This window comes from Theobroma cacao, chromosome 6 (genome assembly GCF_000208745.1).
Source record: "Theobroma cacao cultivar B97-61/B2 chromosome 6, Criollo_cocoa_genome_V2, whole genome shotgun sequence".
NCBI lineage: Eukaryota > Viridiplantae > Streptophyta > Magnoliopsida > Malvales > Malvaceae > Theobroma > Theobroma cacao.
In genome coordinates this window covers 18804698-18813640 of record NC_030855.1, presented here as the reverse complement: position 1 = coordinate 18813640, position 8943 = coordinate 18804698, and the positions used below count along the sequence as shown (strand labels likewise).

Genomic DNA, 8943 nt, shown 5'->3' with positions numbered 1-8943 from the left:
GCTCCGTTCATCTTCGGACGGTAAGTTGTCGAGTTATGATGCTTGATCTTGAATTTAGCGCAAACATCCTTCACCATCGCACCATTCAAATTGCTTGCGTTATCCGTAATGATCCTTTCTGGAAGCCCATACCGACATATGATCTCCTTTTGGATGAACCTGCACACCACCTTTTGTGTCACATTGGCATAGGAAGCTGCTTCTACCCATTTCGTGAAATAATCAATGGCCACCAATATGAATCGATGTCCATTAGAGGCTTTTGGCGCAATAAGTCCAATCATATCCATTCCCCACATTGAAAACGGCCAAGGTGCTGTGAAAACGTGCAATGAGGCTGGTGGAGCATGGATTCTATCAGCGTATACTTGACACTTGTGGCATTTTCGAGTAAAGTTTATGCAGTCTGATTCCAATGTCAACCAATAATAACCAGCTCTCATAATTTGTCTAGCCAACATATGTCCATTAGCATGAGCTCCGCAAGTTCCTTCGTGGACTTCTTTCATTATTTTGTGGCTTCCATAACATCCACACATCTCAAGAGTACTTGATCTCGACTCCTTTGGTAGAGCACTTCTCCGCTAAGGAAGAAACCCATTGCTAATCTTCTAAGAGTTCGCTTGTCATTGTCCGTGACATTCTCAGGATATGCTTGGTGCTTGATGTATTGCATGATATCATGATACCACGACTTACCATCAACCTCTTTTTCAACATTCAAGCAGTGTGCGGAGACTTCACGGACTTCTAAATCAAAAGGACGTACATCAACCGCTTCTTTTATTTTGAACATCGCTGCGAGGGTGGCCAAAGCATCAGCAATCTGATTCTTTTCTCGAGGCAAATGGTTGAAGCTGATTTTTTTGAACTGTTTGCTTAATTCTGTAACCAGCTTTTTATATGGAACTAGTTTAGGATCTCTAGTTTCCCATTCACCTTTCATTTGACATATCACTAAAGCCGAATCTCCGTAAACATCTATCGCGTTAGCCTTCATCTCAATTGCTGCTTGTAATCCCATTACCAACGCCTTATACTCCGCCATATTGTTAGTACAATTGAAATTCAATCTCGCCGTGGCTGGATAGTACTTTTCATTCGGAGAAATCAACACTGCCCCAATTTCGTGCCCCAAAGCATTGGATGTTCCATCAAAATACACCTTCCATGGATTAAGTTCATTGGGACCAACCTCTTCTATATGCAAAACGACCATCAAATCTTCATCTGAAAAATCGAAACTTACAGATTCATAATCTTCATTAGCTCGATCTGCAAGGAAATCGGTGATGACGCTCCCTTTGATTGATTTTTGGGACACATACACAACGTCATACTCAGACAATAGCACTTGCCATCGAGCTATTCTTTCGGACAGGCAAGGTTTTTCAAAAATATACTTGATGGGATCTAATTTCGCCACCAACCATGTTGTGTGATACAACATATACTGTCGGAGCCTCTGGGCGATCCATGCTAGCGCACAACACATCTTTTCGAGCGCAGAATATTTGGACTCATACTCCATGAATTTCTTGCTCAAGTAATATACGGCTCGTTCTTTCTTCTCAGTTTCATCATGTTATCCCAATACACATCCCATAGAATTCTTGTCCACAGTCAAATACAAAATAAAAGGTTTTTCGACTGTCGGTGGCACCAACACCGGTGGATTTGTGAGATATTCTTTGATTTTATCAAAGGCTATTTGACATTCTTCATTCCACTCTCCTGGGTCTCGTTTTCGAAGCAGCTTGAAGATTGGATCGCATTTGCATGTGAGCTGAGATATAAATCGAGCAATGTAATTCAACCTCCCTAAAAATCCTCTCACTTCTTTTTGCATTTTGGGAGGTGGTAGCTCTTGAATAGCTCGTATTTTATCCGGCTCCACTTCAATTCCTTTTTCACTTACTATAAACCCCAACAATTTCCCAGAAGTTACACCGAAAGTGCATTTTGCAGGATTCAACTTGAGCTGGAACTTTCGCAATCTCTCGAATAGTTTCTTGAGATTGACAGTATGATCCCTTTCTGTATGAGATTTTGCAATCATGTCATCCACATATACCTCTATCTCTTTATGCATCATATCGTGGAACAAAGCTACCATTGCCCTTTGGTAGGTGGCGCCTGCATTCTTCAATCCAAATGGCATTACTTTGTAACAAAACGTTCCCCACATGGTTACGAACGTTGTTTTTTCCATATCTTCGGGTGCCATCTTAATCTGATTGTAACCAGAAAAGCCATCCATGAATGAGAACAAAGCATGTTTTGCTGTGTTGTCCACAAGAGTATCAATATGTGGCAAAGGGAAGCTATCCTTCGGACTCGCTCTGTTCAAATCCCTATAATCGACGCACATTCGAACTTTTCCATCCTTCTTAGGAACTGGAACTATATTAGCTACCCATTCAGGGTACTTAGCCACCTCTAAAAATCCAGCATCGAATTGCCTTTTTACTTCCTCTTTAATCTTCAGCAACATCTCTGGCTTCATCCTTCTCAACTTCTGTTTAATAGGCTTGCAATCTGGTTCCAAAGGTAACTTGTGAACAACCATGTCAGTATTAAGACCTGGCATGTCCTGATATGACCAAGCAAACACGTCCACATATTCACGGAGCAATTCTTCCAGCTTCTGCCGTTCATCGGATGACAGCGAGGTGCCAATCTTAACCTCTTTCTTCTCTTCCCCATTTCCGAGGTTAATCATTTCTGTGAGTTCCTGATGAGGTAAAATCTCCTTTTCTTCCTGTTCCAACATTCTCGACAAATCAGGGGGTAAGCTGTAGTCATCCACCTCCTCTTCATTTTTCAATTCATCAATGTTCGGAATTATCTCAAAATCGATATTCAAATCGTTGTCTAGATTGTCTTCGTGTTCATTATTTAAAGACCTGCAAACAGGTAAAGTTGGACGGGTGTATGGGCAAGTATTTATTGGCTAAAAGAATAGATGAAAGGAAATATGCAAAAAGATTGATGAATTATGAAACACATTATGCATTGTCATTTATTCAAATGATGAAGGTAACAGAAAGCCCTACTTAAACAGGAAATTAATCTTAACACCCTTGGGCATAGGCATTTAGATAAAATTGTTCATTACATTTTGGAAGACTTAAAGATGATGGGCAGTTTCGTGGCTGTCCAATTGCTTAGCTCCTCTCCTGGCAGTACTGGATACACCACAGGGATCTTCCCATCAGGTTCTTCATCTCTGATCATATGGATTGATAACTCATCAAATATCCGTAGAACCTGATTGACCTTTGGTGGCGCTTCGGGATGAATGAAACCTGCAGAGCGAAAAGTCTCATATAGGTGTGGGATTGTCCGTTCCCCGAATTCTTCTTCCTTTCCCTCAAGTTGAGCCATCCTTTTAATCTTCTTTTGAGCTGTCAGTTTCCTTCTCTCTTCCTTGGTAGGCTTGTACCCCAAACCAAACTTTTCTTCATTCTTTATTGGAGTCAGAGAACGGTTAATTCATTGTAAATTCTTTCCTAACCCCAAACCGGTACGACATCCTTTACCCACAGTCTGCTTAACCCCCATTTTAGTGGCTACTAACAAACGAGGGGTCGGTATCACTTTTCTTTCCCCCACATAAGTAGCATTAACAAATTCAAAAGATCTGAAAGAGTGTTCTGGGACTTCTTCTGTTGCCTCTACATAGGGAGCAGATGATGGTTGAATAGCCAGTATGTCTTCCTCCGCACATACACTTATCAGTTGGCCTTCAGCTATGAATTTAACTTTTTGATGAAGGGAAGATGGTATGACTCCAGCCATATGAATCCATGGACGCCCTAACAAGCAATTGTATGATGGGGCAATGTCCATGACTTGAAATTGGACCTAAAAAATGCAAGGGCCAATTTTTATCGGTAGTTTAATGTCCCCTACCACCTCCCTTATGGTCCCGTCGAAAGCCCTTACAACCATGCGGCTGGTTCTCATATACGACACATCTACTAGCAACTTGGTTAAAGTAGAGCGAGACATGACATTTAAAACTGAACCATTATCGACTAAGACCCTAGGTACGGCATGCTCCTTGCATTTAATGGTAATGTGCAGAGCTTTGTTACTTTCTCGACCACCCGATGATATTTCTTCATCATTAAAGGCAATGAAGTTCCCCACTGTAATGTTTCCCACGATGTGGTCTAACTTTTCCACTGATATATCTTGTGCCACATAAGCTTGGTTCAAGACTTTGAGTAGTGCGTTCCTGTGTGCTTCCGAATTCAACAGTAAGGACAACAACGAGATGCGAGCGGGCATCTTGGTTAATTGTTCTATCACGCTGTATTCATTGTGTTTGATAAACTTGAGAAATTCACTCGCTTCTTTCTCGGTAACAGGATTTTTGACCTCATTGTTCGGAGCAACTACAGATTCGTCAACTTTATCCTTGGAAAAGGTATTTGCTTTCTTTAGGCCTCCCTCTCCCTGTGCTGGTTTCCCTTTTCCAACTCTTTCAGCTATCTCAGGGGAATAATATTGCCCACTTCGCGTTATACCCCCCACACCAGTTAGATCTTTAGAAGATGCTTGGGGGGCGGATGAAGCTGTGCCCAAAATATTACACTTATAATTCCATGGGACAGCCTTATCGCTCTTGTAAGGGAATGGGTTGGGGACTTCGATGGTAATACCACTTCTGATCATAGTAGGGGATGTATCATTCATCGGGCTTCTGTTTTCTTCATAGAAGATGGTGAGAGGTTTAGGTTTGTTCACCCTGAATGAACTTGATGCCACTTCAGCTGGGGTGTCTTCATTTATGGTTCCGACCAAATTCTCTTCGGCTTCTTCATAAAACTCAATTACCGATGAATCCATCAATTCTTGCAACTTACGACGAAAGCTATCACAATTTTGAATGGAATGCCCAATTGCCCCCATATGAAATTTGCAATAATAAGCGAGATCATGCCCCAATTTCTTTGTGTCGATGGGTTCTGGAGTGATGGCATTTATCTTGGACAACGCCTCAAACACTTTATCCATTGGCGTTTGAATATAATCAATACTCTTTTTCACCCTTCAAATCATCCCTTCATGTATGACATTCACAGTCGGTCTTCCATGATTAGGTAACGGATTCCCATCAACACTCAAACTGTCTTTTTTGGCAAAATTTAAAAGTCCTGTCTTAATGAGCGCTTGAACTTTATGTTTTAAAGCAGTACAATTCTCGGTGGAGTGCCCTTGAATTCCAAAATGGTAATCACAATGCGCATTCGGGTCATACCATTTCGGGAAAGGTGGTCAGAGTGGTTCTAAAGGGATTCGAGCAAGGAGTCAATTTTCTATGAGTTGTGGCAGCAATGTAGTGTAAGGGACTGGAATAAGATCAAACTTCGGTCTTTCTAGGGTAGTTTTAGGTCCTCTTTGACCATGGCTAGGATTATTGGTTGAAGCTACCGATCTTGGTGGTGGAGTTTGTGGAAGAATATTGGTTTGAAATGTTGGTTGCGGGACAAGTTGGTACACATATGGGTTTTGTGCGATGTTGCCTATGTTCGGATAGAAGGGTTGGTATGGAGGGTATGGGTAATATGGGTTAAAGTTGTGGGCTTGTTGGCTGTCGTGAGCGATTGCTTGCACATCCCCTTCTTTTTTCTTGGGTGTACTCCCTTTCTTTGAGCTGGCAACTTCATGCCCTTCAATTTTTCCACTTTTGATAGCTCATTCTATTATTTCTCCCGATAAGACCAAATCTGTAAAGTTTTTCGTGGCATTGTCGATCAAGCGCTCATAGAATGGAGCTCGGAGTGTATTTATGAACAAAACAATCATCTCCTTATTAGTGAGAGGTGGCTGAACTTGCGCTGCTGTATCTCTCCACTTTTGGGCATATTCCTTGAAGTTCTCGCTTTGCTTCTTCTCCATAGTTTGTAATGACAACCGATCAGGGGCTAATTCAGCCACATGCTTGTATTGAGCTATGAAGGCTCTTGCTAAGTCTTTCCAAGTCTTAATACGGTTTCGATCTAGCTGTACGTACCACTGAGCAGCTGACCCAGTCAAGTTGTCTTAGAAAAAATGGATCAGTAACTTATCATCGTGAGACTGTGCAGCCATCTTCCGACAATACATGGTAATATGTGCCATGGGACATTTTGTTCCGTCATATTTTTCAAATTTCGGAACCTTGAACTTGGCAGGGATCAATACATCTGGCACTAAGCACAGCTCGGTTGCGTCCATGGTACCAAACCTATCAACTCCTTCGATAGCACGAAGACGTTCTTCTAACAGATCATACTTTTTCTGGTCTTTTTCATTTTCTCCTGTTTGTGACGAGTCCTTGCTTAGTTTTTCTTGCTCTTTTGGATCGTTTAAATCTGGGATGGGTATTGGTTCAGCAGGATTTATCCAAGAATATGGCCCAAATTGCCCATGAGTCGGTTGATGGCCCAGCGGGGGTGGTGCATTGTAATAAACAGATGGCATCACTTGAGGGTGGACCCTTTGAGAGGTTTGGGCATGTGGTGGAGTGAACCCTGGGGGATAGAATGGATCATCCCTTTGGTTTCCACTGTCTTGTGCTGGTGGGTTTTCTGACGGAGCTGGCTCTTCAATCGCTCTTTTTCCTTTACTGAGACTCATCATCAATTCCATCATCTTTGCTAACTGTTCTCTCATTTCTTCCTGAGCTCTTTCCATTCTGTCCATTCGCTCTCTTTGTTATTCTTCCATGATCCTTGCTCGCTGACGTGTATTATGAACACGTTGGTCACTTGGCTTAGGTGGTTGAGCTATTTTGGAACCTTATTATTGATCATAAACATGAATTAGATGCGTATTTGATGCATGAATGAACCCATTATCTTTATTTTTAGATGTAATGAGATGATGATTTATGCATGTATGAATGATTATGTACTAAAAGTATTCGTCACATGACACCCAACAACAAAGTCATCCATTGCATAAGGTATTTGTCTTTGATTACAACTCAGAAGCCATCTAGAAATATTCGCCAATCTTATTATAATGGCTATACACCTCATCTAAATGCTTGATCAACTGTTGCTCTTGTTTTCCCACTGGAAAAATCTGGCTTTTTAATATGTCCGTCTTCCAAGCCATGCTTCTCGCCTTGTAAGCCACCTCCCTCATTTGCCAAACCAAGTAATCCATCTGGTCGTGTTTCTCTGTATAAGCTTATTTGTAAGATTCACCCCATTCTTGAATTCTGGTGCTCTGTTGCTTGAGGCGTTCATATTCCTGTTGATAAGTCGTCATGACCCTTTCGAGCTCTTCATACTCTTGTCTTAGTAATTGGATGGACTCTTGTTGGAATCGCATTTGTCTTCTTAGCCCATCATTGTGCATTTGAAGTTCATTGCCTCGATTTTCTCTCACCTGTATTTCCCTTTGAAGTTCACTAGTTGTGGCAGAAAAACTTATCATTCAGGCTCTCATACTTCCCTTCCATTTTTCGGACTTTCTTTCTTTGCTTACTTACTTCTTTTTTCATTTTCTCACACTCTTTTTGGAGGTCTTCATACCGTTGCTTCCAACCGACATTTTCAGCTTCGGACTTCTTTCGAGCCAACTCACTTTCAAGCAAAGCGTCTCGTGGTTCTAGATCAACTGGGCCACGTAGTGCATCTTCTTTCGGATATACCACATCCTTAACTCGTTGGTCATGCCATATCTGATATCTTGTAGTCACTTCATCGATGTACCTCCCTTAATCCACTCGGCTGGTTTTCTTCCAAGCTTGCACAATCTCTTCAATCCTTTTTAGAAAACCCGACTCTCCATAAGCAAACTCCAAAATATTAAGTCGGTGTGTCATCGACACAAACTGCTCTGACCCAAATTGTCTTCTCACCATAATTGGGGCGTAACTGATGGCTCCCCATGGCCCCATTAACGGTACCCAAGGTTCATTTTCGCATTTGTATAAGACAGGGTGATGCGGCATCCATGGGGCTCTCCATGTTACTTCCACACTCATGAGTTCCCGAAGTCTAGAGATCCATTGTTCCTTAGTCCTATTTTCTGGTCATTCACTCTCACAAAATTCTTTGATAGGGGCGGTTTGCGGATGAAATGGCTTTCTGAACTTATCAACCTTGCATTCAAAGTGGCTCACTATCTAGATGGAAAGAAGCTGTACACATCCCACAAATCGTCCCTCACATTTTCTTCGACAGTAATTCAGTGATCTGAGAGTTTCCGCTAGAATAGAGGGCGAATGATTGGCCTTGTTGATGACTTGCTCGAAGAAGTCTATAATTTCGACTTCTATATGTCCCAAGACCTTGGGAAAGATCACTAGCCCGTAAATTCCCAAGGCCATCACAAGCTGTCCTTGCTCGGTGTCCCGATGCTTCATGATATAGCTACGTAGAAAACTCCACGGGATACATTCATTGTCCCCTTTTTTCCTTAGATTCTGATCAACTTCCGCCAGGGTAATACCCATCATTTTGGCTAATTTTTGCCTGTGTCCGGTCTTCTGTCCTCTCCAATATATCTTGTCCGGATTATCAAGATCGATTTGTAGGAGAGCCGAGTATTCTTCGAATGTGGGAACCATATCCACTTTATTGAACACGAAGCATCTATACGACGGATCCCAAAATTGCACAATGGCCTTCAACAACTGTTCATTTATCTGGACCTTAAGGAGTCGAGCTATGTGGCCATATTTCCTATCAAAATTTGCCCGAGTGGTAGCCGCCTACTTATCCCATATGTTGAGCAAATCGGTGAAGTCGTTCTGTTTGAGATCAAGGTGGACCCTATCAGGTAGTGATGAGAAGTGATCCTTTGACAAGCAATCTCCTTCACTTTGTTGGGCACTCGTCATATGCTGAGTCACTTGATAAATTCCATTGTAACTTGAGGATGGCCATGATGACTCCATGTATGCAACTGGATCTACTCTGTTAATGGTTGTCAGGT

General features: G+C 41.9%; 1 pseudogene; it reads right to left on the bottom strand.

Annotated features, from left to right (window-relative positions):
- LOC108662450 lies at positions 509–6696 on the bottom strand (annotated as a pseudogene).